Source organism: Ornithodoros turicata, chromosome 1 (assembly GCF_037126465.1).
Source record: "Ornithodoros turicata isolate Travis chromosome 1, ASM3712646v1, whole genome shotgun sequence".
Classification (NCBI taxonomy): Eukaryota; Metazoa; Arthropoda; class Arachnida; order Ixodida; family Argasidae; genus Ornithodoros; species Ornithodoros turicata.
Genome location: NC_088201.1, coordinates 40,922,519 through 40,942,278, shown reverse-complemented (window position 1 = coordinate 40,942,278; position 19,760 = coordinate 40,922,519). Strand labels below are relative to the sequence as shown.

Below are 19,760 nucleotides of genomic sequence, written 5' to 3'. Positions count from 1 at the left end.
GGCAACATAGAACAATCCCCAGACCTTTCAGGCCTTTCTTCAATAATTTAATAATTCGTGGCTTTACGTCGCGAGACAACTGTGATCTTGAGCGACGCCACAGTGGTCGGTCTGTGCATGGGTTAATTTTGCCCACCTGAGGGTTCTTTTACGTGCGCTGAAAGCTCAGCACACGGCACCCCGTAGTCCCTCGCGGAAGACGGCGTGTCAGAGCGCATTTCTGTACCCTGCCACCAAGTTGCTGGCGTCCTCGGCTGGGTTTGAACCCGCAACCATCGTTCTTTCTCTTCCAGTTTCTTACGTATTTCCTGCTGGCATCACAGAGCAAAATTCAGCGTCAGGTGTTGTAATACACACTCACAGTCGAATTTTCTAGAAAACTGTCGTGCTAATGCGACGCTCTCGTGCGAAACGGCAAACCAAGCTCGTAGAAAAGCAAACGTTGTCGCGTAGTGTCAAGGTATATAAGGTTGAGCTCTGACTTTAAAGATATGCTACTCTGCTTATGTTATTTGCATATTTTCATCGTCTTAACAGTACATAAAAAAAGCTATCGAATGTCCCCAGTTTTAATTTTCCGCTCAGTTGACATTTTTCCTCACTGTTTTCTGAATATATAGATGACCTGCACCCTTACGTCATCGATTACGTTTCGCCGCCGCGCAAAGCATGCTGGTGGGCACCTATCAACCTTATCAGCCTTTTCGGCCTATCAGCAGACGTGTTTTTCCCGCTCCTTGCCCACCACAGCAAGATATAACCTCGAACCAGTCTTATCGTGACGTCACATGTTCGTAAACAGAGGGTTTTTCGGTGCGTTTCCGTGCGAAACCGTTTTCCCGTGGGCGTCGCCATATTGAAAGCGCAGCGCCGTCTAGCCGGGGGAGCACGTTGAAAACTGTTTGCCGCCCAAGCCAGAAAGGAGGAAAGCGATACCAGGGAGGAAGCACACGACACGTGTGCTGTCCTTCTGTCTGGCCTGGGCGGTAAACAGTTTTCAACATGCTCCCCCGGCTAGACGGCGCTGCGCTTTCAATATGGCGGCGCCCACGGGAAAACGATTTCGCACGGGAAACGCCCCGAAAAAACAAAAAAGAAACCTATTTAATTTCGCTACTCGGCTATTTTTTTCATTCCCGAAAATAGTCCCAGTCAACACAACATTGCAAATTCAACGCTGAAAACACGTTCAAAATCAACCATGTCAATGCAGGGTCGACGTTAACAATTAACGTTGATTCAACCGGGCTAATGTCACAGGCAGAAACGGGTTAAATTAACAGCGACCAGAACGCATATTCCACGTAACTGAAACGTAGTTTATGCGTGAATTCAACGTATACCAACGTTGAAAAGGTGGAATAATCAACAGCAAACTGACAACGTATAATTAACGTGCGATGAAAATGCAGATTACACGTAACTACATTTTTAATTATTATTGAATACATGTTATTTCTCGATGCTTTTATTTCACAAATAGGCATAATGTCCTGATAATAGTCGCAAATAATGACACAAGAATATGCTTGCCAAAAGGTTTTATTCTCCTTACATTTGATTAGCACTGCTACATTTTTCCATACTCTCTCTTGTGAACAATAAAGGCAGTTAACTGACCGTTCTAATAGTTGAAATGCACTAGAACCTCGCGGGAAGCCACGTCGTTTCGGCATCCAGGCTGTCTTCTTTCTTTGCGACTACGCCTGCATAAAAGAGAACACAAACAAAGCAAAAGATCAATTCGAACAGCTAAGAGAAAACTTACGTTATGTCTGTGTACAGGCTCGCCCTTTGCTCAACATCTGCCTTTCTTTCACGCATCGCTCTCTGTCCTGAAATACAAGTCACGATAATTATCACACGAATTTGAAACGGCCAACAACGCTGAAAAACAATTCAGGAGCCCACCATGTAACAGTCACCCTATTTGCACACTCTACAAATGTAAACACAATTATGAACAGAAATCCGACGTGCACATACCTGCGCTTTCTACGAATCACTCATAAAACGCACACACTGGACTTGCTAGCAGCGGCGATAATCTCTGAGCCAGCTTCCTGGTAGTAGAGAGGCCGCCGTAACCGTCATAACCGATTCGTATATCCCAGCAGTGCGAGTGAAACCTGTGCTTACCGATATCACAGTCACCAGCACAACCCGGTTCGAAACCAAAACAAGCCACGAAACAAAGAAGAAGGAGCCACAAAAAAGAAATAAACTTGAAACGCCAGCATCAGTTAATGGCGGTTACGATCTGAGGAGAATGGCGTCTGGTGCGGCTTCCCCGATTCTCGCTTTGAAAGGAACTGACTTGAATTGGATCCTGGATGGGATTGGATTGGATAATGCAGTTGCTTTACGTATGATAAACCAACGTGATTTCTACGTGTGCAGTTTGCATGTGAAATCCTGAAGTAAAACTTGTGCAGAAACAACGTTGTTCGTTCTACGTTTTCAGTTACGTTAAATTGCAGCGTAAGTATCAACGCTGTCATAACGTGCTCCATTCCGCTGCTGGTATATGAGTGTTGAACCAGCGTTGAATTCCTGCATTACAATTCGCACGTTGAAATTTTACGTAAAATCTGCGTGAAATTCATGTTCTCAATTCACGTTTCACATTGTTCAACGATATTCAACGTGGATTTTACATTCTGTCAACCATGTGTGTTGGCTGGGAGTCGTTGCTGAAAACAGACGTTTGTAGGTTCTCGTAAACATTGTCGTATTTCGTGCTCGGCTTTCGATAAACTATGTTCACTGGGAACCGTTAAGTATATACGAAAATTCCGACTCATAGCCAACTGCTCAGAGCATGCAGCTCGGCATAAATGAAACGCGAACTTATCGGAAAAGAAATGAACGGTGGACGACGATCCGTGAGTACACCGGTATTATGTACGTATGTGCGTATTATGTACTAACCCGATAATGAAGATCCTGTCACCTGCCCCGAAGGCATGCTACCACTTTGCCCAGACGCTTTATAGCCGGTGACACGCGCAGCATTATTACGATGACCATTTGGGTTGGACCCCCCAGAGACAGGGTTCATAGGCAATGCAGGTAGGATCCTTTTATGAACTTCTCAGAATACATATCGGAGCCGGTTACAGCAAACGTGCTGAGCACGGCTCGTAAACTATTGCCGACATATTCCCCTTCGAACGGGAAAGGAAGTACCGAGCTCGATTATTGCCGGTCGTTTCTCTGGCTGCGTTAACTCTCGCATGGTGAGGTCTGCGAGAATCACCCGCTTGTGAACCTTTGGAAGCAGATGCGTTTCTGCTCACGTGGTAGAACGTGACAATAAAAGTGAAATTTTCACCTCGGTAAAAGCCAGGTAAGGAAAAAGTTGAAATAAAAGCAGCAAAGAAAAAATCGACATCGATATACTTATGCGGGCGCCCCACCTGAAGTAGGCCATGCGCGTAAAAGGATTATTATGCGTAACAGCCATAGTGTTACGAGCGTTTCTTTCGTTTCTTTTCTGTCAAAACTTTAAAATGAATATCCAAATGTCACGAAATAAGTAGTGAAACTGCAATTCTATGAATGGAATCACTTGAAAGCTGAATAAAGTGTTAATGGAGAACACTTTAAAAAATTGAGTTCAGTGTACAACTTGGGACAAAAGTTTACGGAACGCGCGAGCGGAGTATATCCTCCGCGGCGCGGACACCCTAGCGGCGGGCGGGACTAGGGCGACTGCGCTCGCTGTGACACACAGCGGTAGTTTCGGTATCTCTAGAGACTGTTCCCGAAATGGTTGGATGGGTGTCGCTACCGGTGCGCTCCTCCTCTGACTCCCCCCCCCCCTTCTCTGAGCGCGTGAACCAACCACCTTCGGCGCGCCGCTAGGGTATCGCGTCGAGGTTAGAAAATACACGCTCGCACGTTCTCTCAACTTTTGTCCCAATCTGTACCTCTGTACCACGGCCAGCAGCACAGTCAAACAGCACAGCGTAGGGAAGTGACACAGACAAATATGAAATAAAAATAAGCAAGTCTTTGATCTTGCGGTACCAGTGAACGGTAAAATAAAACAATAAAAGCGGTACAAATGGAGTCAACGTTTCAACTGAAACTCTCTTCGTACCGCTTTTTACGACCCTAGAATTACGTAACGAGCGACCCCATAACTTTAATAAATTACTAGTGCTCTGTTATTATATATAGTTCACAACTTCCGCCAGAATCTCGCTTGGTTTTACATTACTTCGTTGCTGTCTGAACTCCCCTTTCTTCCTCATCTGTTCCTCAACTGTGTACTGGAAGAACTAGCTTACTTGGCCCACAGGACAGTTCAATTTGACTAGAACCAGCCAAGGATAAAACCACAAGACTTGCAAATGGGAGGCAACCCTTCCTGGTCCTCAAGGTGTAAGCAAATAAGACTAATGAAGAGAAAGCCCTGCATTGTATGACCCTGCTTACTGCTAATGGACGCATGCTAAGCGTCTCCTGTCCAAGACAGGGTAGGGTGGCCATGGCTAGCTGCCGTTCTCTGCTCTTCCAAAGCTTCAGGAGCCTCACACACGCCGAACAAGCCAAGAAGAGCGTAACATTTGGCACTGACAATGCCTGTGGTCAGAACCGACATTGTTGAGTGCCTTTCTGCAAGATTGTCTGTATATAGTCGTGTTCAACTTAAGAAAAAGAAATCTAGTCCGTCAACTACATACACCGTTCGGAGATAAGGAGACGCAATAGCGCGCCAGGAGAAACACTGCAGCGCCACCATGCGCCATCAGGTAGGGCACTTTTGTGCCGCAGCGTAGTGTCATGCGGCCAATACGGAAGCAAAGTAAGTATGATAGATTGCACTATCTGGCACAGGAGGGAGTGCGACCTCTCTGTATCCAGCCATCCTACCTGCGGCGCAGTAATATCTTGAGAGCTGTTGGCACAGTGGATGCGGTGGATGCCTCGCCAGTACTTCACCGCTTCATCTGGCAGGAAGTCCACTTCGTTGGTAGACTTTCTCTCTAGAACGTTATCGATTATTTTCATGTTCTGGAATTTCGGTTCAAGAAAAGACGCCCGGCCATTGCGAAATCCCTACCTGGAAACTAGCACTGCCCTTTTCAGTTCTCAGGAGCCCAACGGAGGTACAGAAGTTTATCAGGAACCGAAGGAGTTCGCTTATCAATGTCCACTTCACTTGGCAAAAGGATGGTATCACTGTTCTTTTCACAGCTTTAGGGGTGTAAAAAGAAAATGTGCATTGCACACACCTTATTCAGTGTAATTTAACTCCTTCGAAAATCATAGGGTGTAATTGAGTTGAAAGGTCCTGAAATGCTGTTGCAAACATGAAGACATTGTAGATATTATGCAGCAAAAAGACAGGGACACATATAGAGGAAGGCACAACACGAAGACATTTCTTGAGGCGGAGAAAGCTGAGACAATGGACTGAACCAGGCTCTCAACCAGCTTGATCATGAGTCCTGTCCCGTCTGCACGCTGTGCTCCGTTGATTGTCTCAGCTCCTTCAACCTCAAGGAATGCCTTTATGCTCGCAGGTTTACCACCAGCTTGAACTGTATATACCTGGGACGACCCGGGCTTTCGGACGAAATGAGCAATAACATACTTTTCCAATTTTCTAAGATCAAAGAGACAGCGCGCACTGTCATTTTCAAACGGTCGATAGTGCTTGTGTTTCCCCGGCAGTTGATTTGTTGAACTTGACAAGTCCGCAGCGTCTCTTCGTAAGAGGGACGACGTCTGCTCCTCTTTGACAGTGTTGTTTTCCCCCAACAGTGGACCTTTGTAGGAAGAGGCACAATTTTCTGTAAACGGAAGTTGTGGCAGTTGGAGTATTCCTGGAAAGGCAATGTTGGGTGCATATGTGTTTTTAATAGGTCACCGGTAATTTCGTGGGGAAATGACGTCAGTGTCTTCGCTTCCGTGTCAAGCCCCTCACAGGTACCGATAGGCAAGGTGCTTTGTGATCGCTGTGTGTTTAAAATCGGTTTCCCAGTCGCTTCAGAAGCAGTATGGATGGTTGTTGTGCCGTTGTGAAGGGCTGAGTATTCCGTTCTGGACTACAATGCCATGTATTGCTTGTTGCAGCCGTTATCCTCAATGTTACATTACGTTTGTGCTTACCGTCGGTAAATTAGTTTATGTACACACAGAGAAAAACACAGTCTATTAGCCAGGCTCTGACAATCGCGCTTTACCGCTTTCTAAAGATGTTTCTAGAGCCAGGCATATCCACCTCCAGCACCCATAGCATGCGTCGTCTGCTAGTTTAGACACGGAAGTCGAACCTCTTCCCACGATCCTTAGAAAGTACCGGTGACCTATTGACATGGCGGACGTGACTGGTCCTGGATGCGACATGGCGCTAAAAACTAGAGAGGCTATATAAACCCTGAATGACGTCAAGAGGGGACGCCATACACAGAGAGGGAGGCAGTCGGTTAGTCAAGCAGTCGGAGTTGCTGTCAAAAGCCGGAACCAGCAAGGAGTCATCGAGATGTGATCGAGAGCAGGAGCCCCGACGGATGCCCCGAGGAAGGTTGACGGAGGCTGCGCCTCGATACCTGGAACCCACCTTCGACCTGAGGGTTCGTCGCCTGGGTCTCCTTCCACCAGCGTGAACGTCCGGGCATCGAAGCTACGACCGAGTGAGGCCAGCTGGCGGCGACTGACCGGAGCGAGGTGTACCCGACGACGTGGTGAGCGACGAGACGGACCTACGAGAGCGGTAGCCGAACTCCTGGGACCGAGCCTCCACGTATGACAGTAGGCCTGCCGCCAGGTTGGCGTCTTCGCTATTGTTGTGACCCAAGCCCGGCCGCGTATAGGTTGCCGCTAAAGTTGTCTTCAGAGTTCGTCTGCCACGCCATCGTCCATTGCCTGGCGAAGAAGTACGTCACAGGGGTGACACAAACCCGCCATTGTTGTAACTACCCTCAAGCGGGTGCTTTTGGCAAAACTGCCATCTTGTCCTGGTCGCACGTCATAGAAAACGTCATTTTGAGGTCATGTGACTTTGTTTACATGTCGTTTTGCCGCTTACCGACATATTTTCGCCGTCATCACACAAAGAGATGGCCGTATTTTGCCAGCGTAAACTATGCGGTGCTTCTTCCGCAACACGGTAGCCCATTGGTACATCGCATCGGCTCGGTAAGTCTTAACGCGCGGTCGTCATCACATCTTTGGAAGTTGTCAACAATACGAGGCTTTATGTGTAAAATTGCGCGTTTTACTGCGAGATTATCGGATAAAAATAATTACCGTGATCGAAAAACGTCCAAAACGTCGTCCAGAAACAACAACCGCATTGTTTACAAACGGTTTGGCCGCCGATCACGGGCGCCGCCATCTTTAAGGTCACGTGTGCCTTGACGTTTGCTGTGACGTGCGACCAGGACCTGTCCAGGATGCATTGCGTTCGCCCAGCACGCTTTCGTCTACGGAGCAATACATTGGACGCCGCCCCTGTGAAGTACGTAGTGTCGTCGGGGTACGCAAAGTCAGTGTCAGTCACTCTTGACGCCGTGTTTGCATTTGTCGCATGGTTTGTGTTTTTGTTTATTTGAAGTATCATATCGTAGCGTTTGGTTGAGTTCAATTAAATTGTTTTTGTTGTTGTTCAACATGTGTGCTGTTATTCTTTCTCGCCTCTGAGGGTGCCCACGTTGAGTGTATCCCATTTTCTCCGTTAACCTCGTGCTCCGTCCCTTCGGAAACCCTTGTGCTCTGCTGCAAAAAGTGAATATTTCGTGGTAAGTAATCTTTAAACGGTTCAAAACCGTGCAACATGAACGCATCACTGACTTGAGGGCGCTTGTCACTAGTTCGGCCATATGTCCGGCAGTATGTCGGCTATGTGTTAATATAAAAAAATTCGCTAACGTTTTGCCGGATGCTAAATGTCCACAGGATGCCAGGTGGAAGATATGCTGTACACACAAGTCATGCACTTTTGTAATGTGTCTTTTCTTTTCCAATGTGTTTTATATTTGCAATCAATGTAAATATTATTGTTCAACAAAGCAATATTAGAACTTGAGTTCTCACCACACAAATACACCGTATTGTAGAGTGTAGAATGGGTGTGATCCTCCTAAATACGCCCGTTTTACACCCTTAGGGGTGTGGAAAGATTAAGGTATATCTGTGGTAGTAACGTTTTTTCAGGGGGCCATAGTTCGCCGCTATGCTCTAAAACATTATCAGGAGAGGCGTAGAGGGCGGTTTCGGGGGCTCAACCCCCCAAATCGTAACATTGGTAGTGCATTTGGGAGAGGGAAAGGAGGGGAAATCCTCCTCACCCCATGTATAGTGCCATAGAACGCCTCCCGAAATACTTTTCTCGCTACGCCACCGATTCTCAGTATGCTGTGCCAGCGGGTAGGCGTATCGGATTTTATAGTTATGTGTCTTATTGCAGGCATTAGGCTGGCTCCAGCGTACTTGTGATCAGTTGCCACAGACGTCAGAGGGTAACATTCGCAGTTATTATATAAGCATGCTGGCTGCTAACTTCTGCAAGCGAGGGAATGGCGCTTTGTCAGTTTTATAATGAACTGCGCGTTATAAAGGGTGTTTATTTTTATTCGTTAAAGAATTTTTATTAAAAACTAGCTGAAAATAGACCAGGAGTCATGTTTAATAGAAGGAGAACACTGGCTTACATAACAAAGAGTAACAAAACTTTTGGACGTTTCGACGTCTATACGGACGTTATCATCAGCAAAAGAAAACACTGCGTGCGAGTCCTTAGGTCTTACATGTCCAAAACATTTATTACACTTTGTTATATAAGCCAGTGTTCTCCTTCTATTAACAAACTAGCAGAGCAAAATAGATGCCGTTTTTGTAGTTGAGTTCTACGGCCAGGCTGACATCCCCTCGAAGAAAGTATGCAACTACACGATGACTAATTACCTAAGATTAATTAGTTAGCTCTTTAATTGGGGGATTTCGGGCAAAAGCGGGAGATCAGAATGAGATACCATCGTAGTTGAAAGCCATTCCACGTTTAAAAAATCCTGAAACACGCACGTGCGTGAAGATATCCACCCCCGAGTTTTTATATGCAAATGACCCGAAACCGAAACCGCGGCGACCTGAAACCAGTGTTGTACATAGCGGCGCTACTAGTAGCGCCGCTACCGTATTCGCTACTTTTTTCAGTAGCGGAGTAGCGATCGCGCTACATTTTACATTTGCAACGGAAAAAGTATTTCCGCTACAAATACGGGTAGCGGCGAACTTTTTCTCCGCTGCCGCTACTTTTCATAGTATGGAAGACGTGTAGAACACAGAGAAAAAGTGAGATAACGATGAAGCAGAATATCTTCTGAAACGTCTCATCACAGCACAACAGCAGGTGTCCCACGGGGCGGGGTCCTCAGCCCACTCCTCTTCAATGTTGTGATGGCTGCTCTACCAGCTCTCTTGCCACGGGGCGTCAAAATCAGCTTGTATGCTGACGATATATGTATATGGACATCCGGCAAGCAGTGGCCAGCGCTACAGCGCCGCTTACAGTGTGCCCTGGATGTTGTCGCTGCTTTCCTGGAAAACAGAGGCATGGACCTCTCTCATGAGAAGACTGTTTTTTTGCCTTTCACTCGCAGTCATTTGAACAACTTTCAGCTTCATATAGGTGGGAATGTCGTGCGGCGTGTTACACACCATAAGTTTCTTGGTGTGGTTTTTGACCGCTGTCTGTCCTGGAGAGCGGAGGTTCGTTGTCTGAGAGGTAGATCTGAGTCTCGGCTGAGTGTCCTGCGATACCTCTGTGGTGCCCGCTGGGGGCTTTCTACAAGGGCATTTCTTGGTCTACACCGGTCCTTCATACGACAAATGTTGATGTACCATCTTCCAGTGTTGCATAACCTTTGTCCTTCGTCCGAACAAGTGTTGGAAACCGTCCTTGCAAAGAGCATGAAACAGTGCCTTGGTGTCCACAAATCAACGCCAACTGTCCCTGTCATGGCTGAAGCCAGGGAGCCTTCGCTGGTCTTCATGCGGACGGCACAATCTCTTGGGCACTACATGAGGCTCTCCACTCGCCACTACCGTCACACATTAGTGCGCGACATTCTTCGGCGACCAGCATCCGGATACTGCCAAGCTGTTTTAGCTCACCGCAGCCTCATTCCAAAGCACAAAAAAACTGGTTCTACCCGCAGTCCCACCATGGGCCCTTCAGGCACCACCTGTGCATGTCACTGTCCCTGGCTTGACTTCCAGAAAATCGGCTACAACAATTGTTGTTGTTCTTCGCCAACTCACTCTGAGCCTGCTTCATCGCGATGAAGGCAGTATTAAAATCTTTACTGATGGCTCATCGACACAGACCGGCTCTACCTGTGCATTCGTAATTCCTGAGCTGTCGATTGAACGAAGCGCTAGGCTGTCGCACCCGACGTCGGCTGCTGCGGCCGAGCTCCATTCCATTCTTATAGCGCTTTCCTTCATTGTGTCCCGTCAACCACCCATGCACTGGACCATATACAGTGACTCTAAAACCGCCCTCCAAGCTCTGCAGTGCACCATGAGCTCGAGCTCCCTCGCTCCACTGGTGTGTGACGTCCTCAGGGAGTATTCATGTGCTGTCACACAGACACATAACATCACCTTGCAGTGGATCCCAGGTCATTGTGGCGTCCCTGGGAATGAGGCTGCCGACCTACTTGCGAGACGGGCTCATGTGGCACGTGGCGTACCGACGCACCCTACGTATTTCACCCATGCGGACGCGAAACAAGCAATTGGTACTCTTATGAGACGTCTGTGCAGTGAACACTGGCGCAGCAGTGTCCCTTCTACGTCGTTCCTGCGCAAGGTGGACCCAGATCTCCGTTTTTATATGCCGTCAGCGCTTCCTCGACCCATCACGCCGCTCATCTACAGGCTTCGCTTCAACGTGCCATACAGTGGACGACTTTTGTTTAAGCTCGGCATGGTCCCGTCCCCCAACTGCGGTCTGTGTGATGTAGTTGAGGACGTGGATCATATACTCCAAGACTGCCCGAGGTACAGTGCACACCGTTGTACCCTTGTGTCGTCCCTGTCCCGCCTGGATAATCGGCCATACTCCACCGAAAAGGCTCTTGGGTGCTGGCCAGCAAATCAGCTCATACCTGCCATGCGCGCCCTTGTGCAATTTCTCGTCTCGACGGACCTCTCTGACAGATTGTGACGCTCTTTGTTTTTGTGCATTGAGATTTCGCTCTTGGTGCCAAGCTAGGTGGTGATGTTCTCATTTATTCTGTTTCCATTCTGTTGCAAAGCGTCGAGTTTTGTGTAATTTCCCTTTCTTTTCTTAATAACGCGTCCTGGAGTAGCCAGTCCCGAGTGGCTCGAGACTAACATCTCCATTTTTTTCTTTTAAAAATCAGTCAATCAGAATTTCTTCTGGTCATTCCTTTTAGTTACTTGTTAATCAGGCAGACTGATGAGACGATCTTCCAATTTCACTAACTTTTATAAAGCTAAGCGCAATTGAATAGTTAGGAATATAATTTGCGTTATTCTGTGAATTTTAAAACTTTTTAGCTCTTTGCGAAGCACACACAGGTATGTATAACATACTGCGTAATATTGGCTACGAAGCTAGTTTCCGTCATACAATCAGTTGCAAAACTAACGTGAGCGTGTTGAGAGCATATTTAAAACTGTGTTTTGCAGCTTTATTGTGCGGAGCAGATAAACAAAGCGTCGTGTCTTTTGGGACAGGAATACGAAAATATATCGAAAATACAATGAGATATCCATATAGTCATTCATTGCACTCCAAACCTACCTCCGACTTTGCTTTAAGGTGTTGTGCCTCAGGTGAAGCATTTCTGGCGGATAGAATTACCTAAGCTTACACAGTTTGCCGGAACGCGGTCTAGTTATTTTCTTATATTACGTACGTTACACTGTGGGTATATGAGCCACACAAAATGAATAAATAATAATATTATTCGGGAGTCAGTGTACGCCAACATGCTTATTAATGCTCTTCGCACACTTGCTTGGTGGCGGTACACAGGCGATTAACCTTTAAGCAATTGATTGTTGACAGCATTCGACATGTTACGGGAAAAGCTACATGATATTTTTCTCTCTCTAAATCTTTCATTACGGAGGTGATATCACACGGGCAGACTCTTACAGAGGAACTCATACTTCCAGAAAAAGCGTACTAAACATAGATTTTCGTATAGTCAAACGCTTTGCAAGGGAAGCCGTCGTGTGGCTGGAAGATGGGAAGCAGGGGGTAGGCAAGAACATTAACTCCTAATTCCTGTGAGACCTAAGCTTTGGTGCAGTATGCCAACAGCACTGCGTCGACCCTGGCGAGAGCAAACATTACGCCGTTCGTTTGATGTTTTCACCTCATGTAGCCACTTATTGATGACTCGATGTGTGGTCGCTTATCATGGCAGTTGCGCCACTTGATCACACTGATTAATCCGTCGACAGGAAACAGACGGAAGAGTTTGAGGTTGGGATCCGCGGATATCTCGGACAAAATACTATCATTGCAGAAAAATCATCTTGTGCTTCAAACATTCTGACGGGAAAATTATTAAATGCACATATGCGCTATGTGCATTAAATTGTCTTAAATGCGCATCATCTCAAGGTCAAGATCAATATGAAATAATATATATTGGATGTAGGCAGTGGTATACTTTATACTGCATGCTTTCCCTCCTTTTCTATATAATAAACATATATCCCCCCCACCCCGCCCCAGCTATGTGAGGGAACTTAAATATTGCACCGTCTTTAGACACATTTCACAACAAGATGCCTATACGGTAAGGTGTTGCATAGAGAAGGGTACGGTAGCGGATAAGTAGCGGCATAGCATTTCGTTACTTAGTTTTGGTAGCGGGTACAACACTGCCTGGAACGCAGGGGTACAGCCCTCGAATGAAAGAAGGAAGTCACTGAAAAGGTTAGCCAGCTGTAGGACTCGAACCCACATCTTCTGGATTACCGGTCCAGGGTTCTGCCAATTGAGCTAAGCTAACACACCTCCTCAAGGATGCGTCATTTGCGTTCCAGCCTCAGAACATTATAGTTTCCATCGTACAGCCCTCATTTCACGTCAGAGGGCCGCGTGATCTGCAGCGATGGAGACAATTGGAGTAGGTGCCGGCCTGCGGGCCAGATAAACCGCTTTCCCGCCCAGATAAGCCTCCGGCGGCGAAGGTGATGCGCTTTTCCATAGATTGAGCAGTTACCCGTCAAAAAGAACTCGTTACAAGTTAAGTTACCGTGTGCAAAATGTAACTAAGTTAATAACGAAGTTCTTCAGCCTGAAATGTAACTCGCAGTTACTGAGTTACTTAAAAAAAAAGAACGAGTTACTTCCAAGTTACTTCGGACACAAAATATCATTACGCAGGCGCAGCGCGCGTGAGCAGTTGAGTTAGACCTTGAGTTGCCTGCGGAGGAATGCAACAGGCTTAGATCGTTTTCGTTTATGTCCAACAATAGACCTCTCCCTATTTGAAACAAATGACGTCATAGTGTTCGACAGCCCCACAAATTTGGTAGAATTCAACTACGCTCGAAGCTAGAGGTGAACAAGGTCGCGCCCGAAAGCTACGGTCTTGAGGGGATTATGATATGGTCCCTTAAAGGGACGCAACCCTCGGAACCACCCGCCGCCCGTTCGTGGAACCGAGCCCTCTCCTTCCGGTTTGTTTCGGTTTCAGTCTGTCTACCAATGTCATGATGACGTTTCTCTGGTATTGGTCTATTCTAACGCTTTGCATCTTACTCCCTGTGGGCGCACAATGATTCAGCTTCATTTCAATGGCAGCGGTTCTTACTTCCTGAATAAAATACTGTCATTGATTGAATCATTGAAGGAACCGGAGAGAAAGCAAGAAAATATGTGGACGTGAGTGAAAAGCGAGTTAAAAGTAACTTGGAACTGGCAAAGTTACATGAAAAAGGAACGAGTTCCTCTGAAAGTTACCACGGCGCAAAAGTACAGAGTTAAGTTACAAGTTACCAAAAAAAGGAACTTAGTTACAGTAACGGGTTACTTGTAGCGAGTTACCTCGAACTCTGCGCTTTTCAGGCGCGGTTTTTCAGTTTCGGCACATTTGCATATCACAATTTGGGGATGGATATCTGAACGCAGGTGCGTGTTTCAGGATTTTTAAAACGTGGAATGGCTTTCAACTAGGACGGTGTCTCATTCCCGAAATCCTATCCATCCCCCTACTTAAAGAGATAGTTTTTGGTAATTAGTCATCAGTTGCATACGTTCTTCGAGGGGATGTCAGCCTGGCCATAGAACTCAACTGCAAAAACGGCACCTATTTTTTTTACCCTGCTAGCTTTTTAATAAAAATTCTGTAAAGAATAAAAATAAGCACCCTGTATAGGTCCCCATATCTAGCGAGAGGCGACTGCAGCGCCGGAACTTTGGTAAAGCCGTCCAAAAGAATGAGATTGTGAAGGCCATGGCCGACGTACAAGTGCTGCTTAGCTTTGACCAATGAGACTATCCGCTTTACGTCTGATTCAGCGTCGGTGACAGAATGCACCAGAAACGCAGAGCAATCGCTACGCATGGAGAAAGAGGCGCGAGTAGGAGACAATACCCATTCGGAAGCTATTGCCTCGTCTATTCTTTTATCGTTATTTTCTTTTGTCAAGTTCTATTTTACTATCATGGCTTCCTCAGCGCTGGTGGCGCGTTTCCAACTACAGACAGCTCATGTAGCATGTGTTTTCTGTTTAATACTTCGACACCAACCCATATAGTAACTTGGTAACACCGTAAGCCCAAATCCACGATAGTCGCATGCCTGTTTCGCAAGTTACGAAAAACATGCCATCAAAGAGTATCATTAGAGGGCAAAAAAGTGTCAGCAGCTAACAACTGTACCGGCAATTAGGATGTACAACAGTCATTAGCGAAGCGTGCGCCATCCAAATGCAACAGCAGATTTCACGACTGAAAAACGACGAAACTAATCCCTTGGTGATTAGTGGATGAGCTGCTTGGATGTTTATCTGCTTGGAAAATCCCACGCCCGTGCACGAATAATGCAAATGACACACTGAAGTTTGGATGTTTGTTCCGATTCCTTACCAAACTAGAGACGCAGGCAAGCGGGCAATTAAACAACATCTGTCAACACTTTTGCGATCTTTGGCGATTGCACCGAGAAGTGACTCATTGCGTAGCACTTAAACGGACGGTCGCGTCAGGACGTGAAACCGATACCATTATGTTCGGCATCGGCCCACAATGTACTTGGCTGTATTTTTCGTCCCAAAAGTGCTTAGACATTAAATAAACGAATTTTAAATATCAGCGCTACTTCTACGGCCGCAGCGGCTCCGGCGGCGTGACGTCACTCCCGCGTCACAAAACGGAAGAGTGAGAGGTCGCGCCCTCATTGGCTCTTAGGGAGTGACGTTTTCTCGTTTTTCCAGAGAGGGATACTCTCAACATCCGGCGTCTGTATTACATCGAATAACAGTGAAACTAAGCCACTATTTCGTGTGGGATTTTCGATACCGTGGTCAGTGGTCCACGAGGAATAAAAGGACGCTATAGTTTCGAAATCGACAGGAACGGATGCGACCGTCCATGTAAGTACACTGCTGAGTTTTTCGTGAAACATTGATTTCTTTACCGGATACTTTCATTGAAGTTATTCCCCTTCTTAAAAGAGCGAGGAAGTGACATTTAGCATTGCTCAAAATTCTGCTTCATTCATCAGTCAGTCCATCAGCAGGTGCCACGGTACACAATAATTTTGCTGTACGGTGTCTATGTATACACTGCGCCATTAAAGTTACAAAAGCGCTCTGAAAAAGAAAAAGAAACAGTCATGAGCGCGGCTGGGCGACTTCGGAGTCCCAGCACGATCGCCTGGCGTGACGTAGTCAGGTCCGTGTGCCGTAGATTATACCGTAGCGAGCCAACACCACCTAGATAGACAAGGCCTCTCCATGCTTCTCTCTCCTGTGCCGTGACGTCACGCAATCCCGTCCGGCTGCTTCGTTTGCTGCCGCGAGATTCTACATTGCTAGATGCCCGCGTCCCACTGCGTGCGTGATTATTTTATGACTGAATGAGCTTCCATTTCACTAAAAACAGGACAACACACAAACAGAGCGCTACTTTCAACACTCGCATAACAGCATACAGACTGAAACTGCTGTTGTAGTGAAGGAGCTTCTTAGCGTTGTAGCATGCTTGATGGACAAGCCCGGGTGCCAAGGCAATTATGACACGAGTCCGAAACGGAACTCGGATAGATTTTAATCCTTCTGAACCCTCAAGGGCAAAAGTAATCACAAAAGCTGTGAACTGTGTCCATGGTAGTTTCCTTTTTGTTCAACTATACCACTGGACCTTGCCAATAGACGATTTTAAAAGGATGCGCGCGGCGCAAAGCAGCATGGGAACTTTGAGGGACAGTGCTCCGTGTCTGCTTCGGTTATGGTTTACCCTGGCTGATGCTGCTGCTGCGCACACCGGGAATATCGTTGTTCTTCTTCTACCTCCGCCTGTAGCCGTCTCGTAATGCTATCTAAGGCGTTCCAAGTTCCCATTCCCATGACCCCTTGCGTGCCGCAGGTGGCGCTTGCTTTTCTAAAAAGGTTGGCGATACAAGGTCTAAAAAGGTCTCAGGCGGTTGCTGTTTTGTGGTCTATTTTTGAACCGTGATGTGGGCAAGCTAACGCTTGTCCCATCCTAGAGTTGGCGATACAAGGTCTATTGAAGAAGAGGGAGATGCACACATAGTATATCAATACGTATTTAGTTCATGAAGTACAGCACTGCATACAAGGCACTAGTCGTGAAAATTCAACATTTCTACCTAGGTTTGCGAGCTTAATTTTAAGACAGAACCAATCACAAAAACATCAGCCTATCTTGACCGCAACACAGGGTAGGAAGTCGTAGTCCTACTGATGGTCACACGGTTGACTCTTGACGCTGTGCCCTTTATCTGTTCACCGCCTACACCAGTTATTTGTCTACTGCAAGCACGTTACAAGAGGAACCTGAGAAGCAGAAAAGAAAAAAAAAAAGAAAGCGAGCACTGAAGCAAATGCAAGAAAGTCAATGCAGGAAATGATATCACAACCTTCTCAAATCTATCGGACAGAATGGAAATCCATCTCTTTTATTTGCAATTTTGACCCATTCCAGCCCCTCTAAAATGTGTCTGCAGAAACTTGCTGGCTCAACCAAAAGAACACTGTAAGGTGTTTCTTCTAACCAGCCTTCAATGACATTGACAAGGAAATCAACCTTGAAGGAGCACCATCTAGTGCACTACATAATTACTATGCGCTTGAGAGAAACAGCCTAAAAAGGCATGCTTTTGAATTGACATTCAAGGCCCTCAACGAAGCAAACATTGAGCAACAGATAGTGAAGCTAGCGTTTAAGATTTCCAGCCCATTTGTAGCCGAAACGCATACGTTTGTTGTCGTAATTCGACCAGTTCTGCATGAGCAAAAGAGAACAATCAGAAATGCCTCTCCTAGAAAAACCAAAGAGGGACATTCAGCGTCATTGCTCAATACATTCGGGAAGAAGATAGCAATTGGTGTTCAACTCTGGACATATTCCGAAACCTTTGTTTCAGCACGTTCTAGCTGTAAACACGCTGTTGAACAACAACATCAAGTTGCGGAAGATCAGTTGCACAGGAAGAAGCAGCTAGCAACTTCTCAGAAACAAAAGACAAAACTCTACAACGCGTATACTAATCGTGCCATTTGATCAGAGCGTTCCACGGGTGCCATTCATAACGTAGCCAATGTTGCATCCAAACCATATGTACCTGTAATTGTACGCCTCAAAGTACAACTTTTGCACGTATTTCGAAGTATGCTGACGACAGACCGTTCTAGAACTGTTCTGTACTAAGTATTAAGAGCTACACGGGTCCAAATGACAACTAAAGGGGTTCAATTCACCTTCCTTCGTGATTTCGTATGGGAAAACTTGGAAATAAAGCGCAAAAAGGCCTCAGTCTTTCTCAAAACTGATTTTCTGGAAAGCGCCTTGCACTTTTTGTCTAAATATTTAGGTCTGCAGGTTCCAGGTAAGCTGCAATCATTTGCGGGTTCTTGAATTCGCAGAACGGTGAATCGCAGTAGCAGACGAATTCTGACTCTTAATCGAAGGAGGGAGAGGGGGCAATGAGCGGGCCTTCTGTATTTAGGTGGTGTTGCCTTCGCCCGCTCCTCCAAGCCTCATCGTACGTCACCGGGACAACGAAGATACACAAGCTGGAAATGAATTACGCTACCTACTAACAACTTGTACCCTTTCATTTCCTAAATGCGAGGTATACAAAGGAGGCGAGCTTTATCACGGGTTCACACTCTAAGAAAAGAAAGAGTAACTTTAGTTAATAATAATAATTGGGTGTTTACGTCGCGAGACAACTGAGATCATGAGCGACGCCACAGCGGTCTGTCTGTGGATTGCTTTTGCCCACCTGAGGGTTCTTTAACGTGCGATGAAAGCTCATCACACGGCACTCCGTATTTAACGTCCCTCGCGGAAGACGGCGTGTCTAAGCAACTTGTACCCTGCCACCAAGTTGCTGGCGTCCTCAGCCGGGTTCGAACCCGCGATCTCGGGATCAGAAGGCGAACACGCTACCGAAGGAACTTTAGTCCTCTTGGATACTAGTTGTATTGCCGCAACCATTAATCCCTTTAGGGACTAAATGCATGGGACAGAATGAATGTCACAGTGGGGACTGCATTTCTCGCTTTGTCCTCATTTGTCCTGACAGTCCTATGCGCATAATCAATGTCCATAAATGAAAATGCTTTTACTTTGAATTAGACTATATCAAGTAATAAAATCTAGCAATATGCATAGGGCACAATGTGTCAACAGAGAACCACCAATTGTTTCTTACTCTGCGTCGGTGTACACTAGCACGCAGCCTGCGGACATGCCTTGGTGTCCCGCGCAGCGCTGAGACGCGGATGGTGATCACCGACGCCGCAGAAATACCTATCGATGTCCTCCGTCAAAGAGAAACCATCCGACACTATTTACGGTTGCTCGCTCACCACCGGCGGCGCCACCCTCTGGTTCAAAACCTACGTAGGCGGAAGAACAGTAAACTCTCGCTATGTGTTACAGCAGCATCTAGAAACATCCCCGACTTTACTGTTGCCCCGACCGCCCCTTCAGTGTACCATGGACGCTGCCGAGCCCATCCCTCACGTCACACATCCCTGGCCGCGTGGGGCCGAAAAGCCAGGTCCCTGTTCCGGTTCTCAGGCAATCTACTTTGGAAACAAAGTACAGAGGCCGCACGGCTGTGTTCACAGACGGCTCGTCTACGTCGGATGGCTCCTCCGCTGCCTTTGTCAAACCGGACGAGTCACTATCATGCGGGTTTCGCCTGTCACATCGCACTTCGTCGACCTCTGCAACGCATTGACAAGCCGCCGTTCAACCAAGCGAAGATCCTCGGTCCGTGGTCGAACGCTGCCCACCAGACGCAGGGCCTTCGTCTTCTGGCGGAGTACTTGTGCTCCACCGGTCTGGCGACGGCTCTTTGAAAGCCCCCATCATCATCCCTTCATCCTCTCCCAACGCGAAATAGGGCAGTGTGTAGCAGCATCGGTATCGCTGCCTGCTCGGCACCCGCCGCACCCTCGCGGGTGATAATAAACGTTCTTTGCAACTCCGTCCCTCTTGGCTGTCGGTTGTCTCCCTTCCTCAAGGCATCCACAAACGTACGCGGTGAATCGCC

The 19,760-nt window shown here is 46.9% G+C and overlaps 1 protein-coding gene and 1 long non-coding RNA gene across 3 annotated transcripts in view; one reads left to right on the top strand and one right to left on the bottom strand.

Moving 5' to 3' along the window:
• LOC135378069 (GTP-binding protein GEM-like) overlaps positions 1-19,760 on the top strand; it is an 88,837-nt gene that overhangs the window by 40,390 nt on the left and 28,687 nt on the right. The window lies entirely within an intron of this gene.
• Positions 1,525-2,344, bottom strand: LOC135378072 (uncharacterized). 2 transcript variants are annotated; one of them, XR_010418253.1, is made up of 3 exons: positions 2,140-2,344; positions 1,987-2,063; positions 1,525-1,835 (listed from the first exon to the last, which is right to left on the bottom strand). It is a non-coding gene; the product is annotated as an uncharacterized LOC135378072 (long non-coding RNA). The 2 variants fall into 2 exon arrangements; XR_010418252.1 differs by having other exon boundaries at positions 1,987-2,344.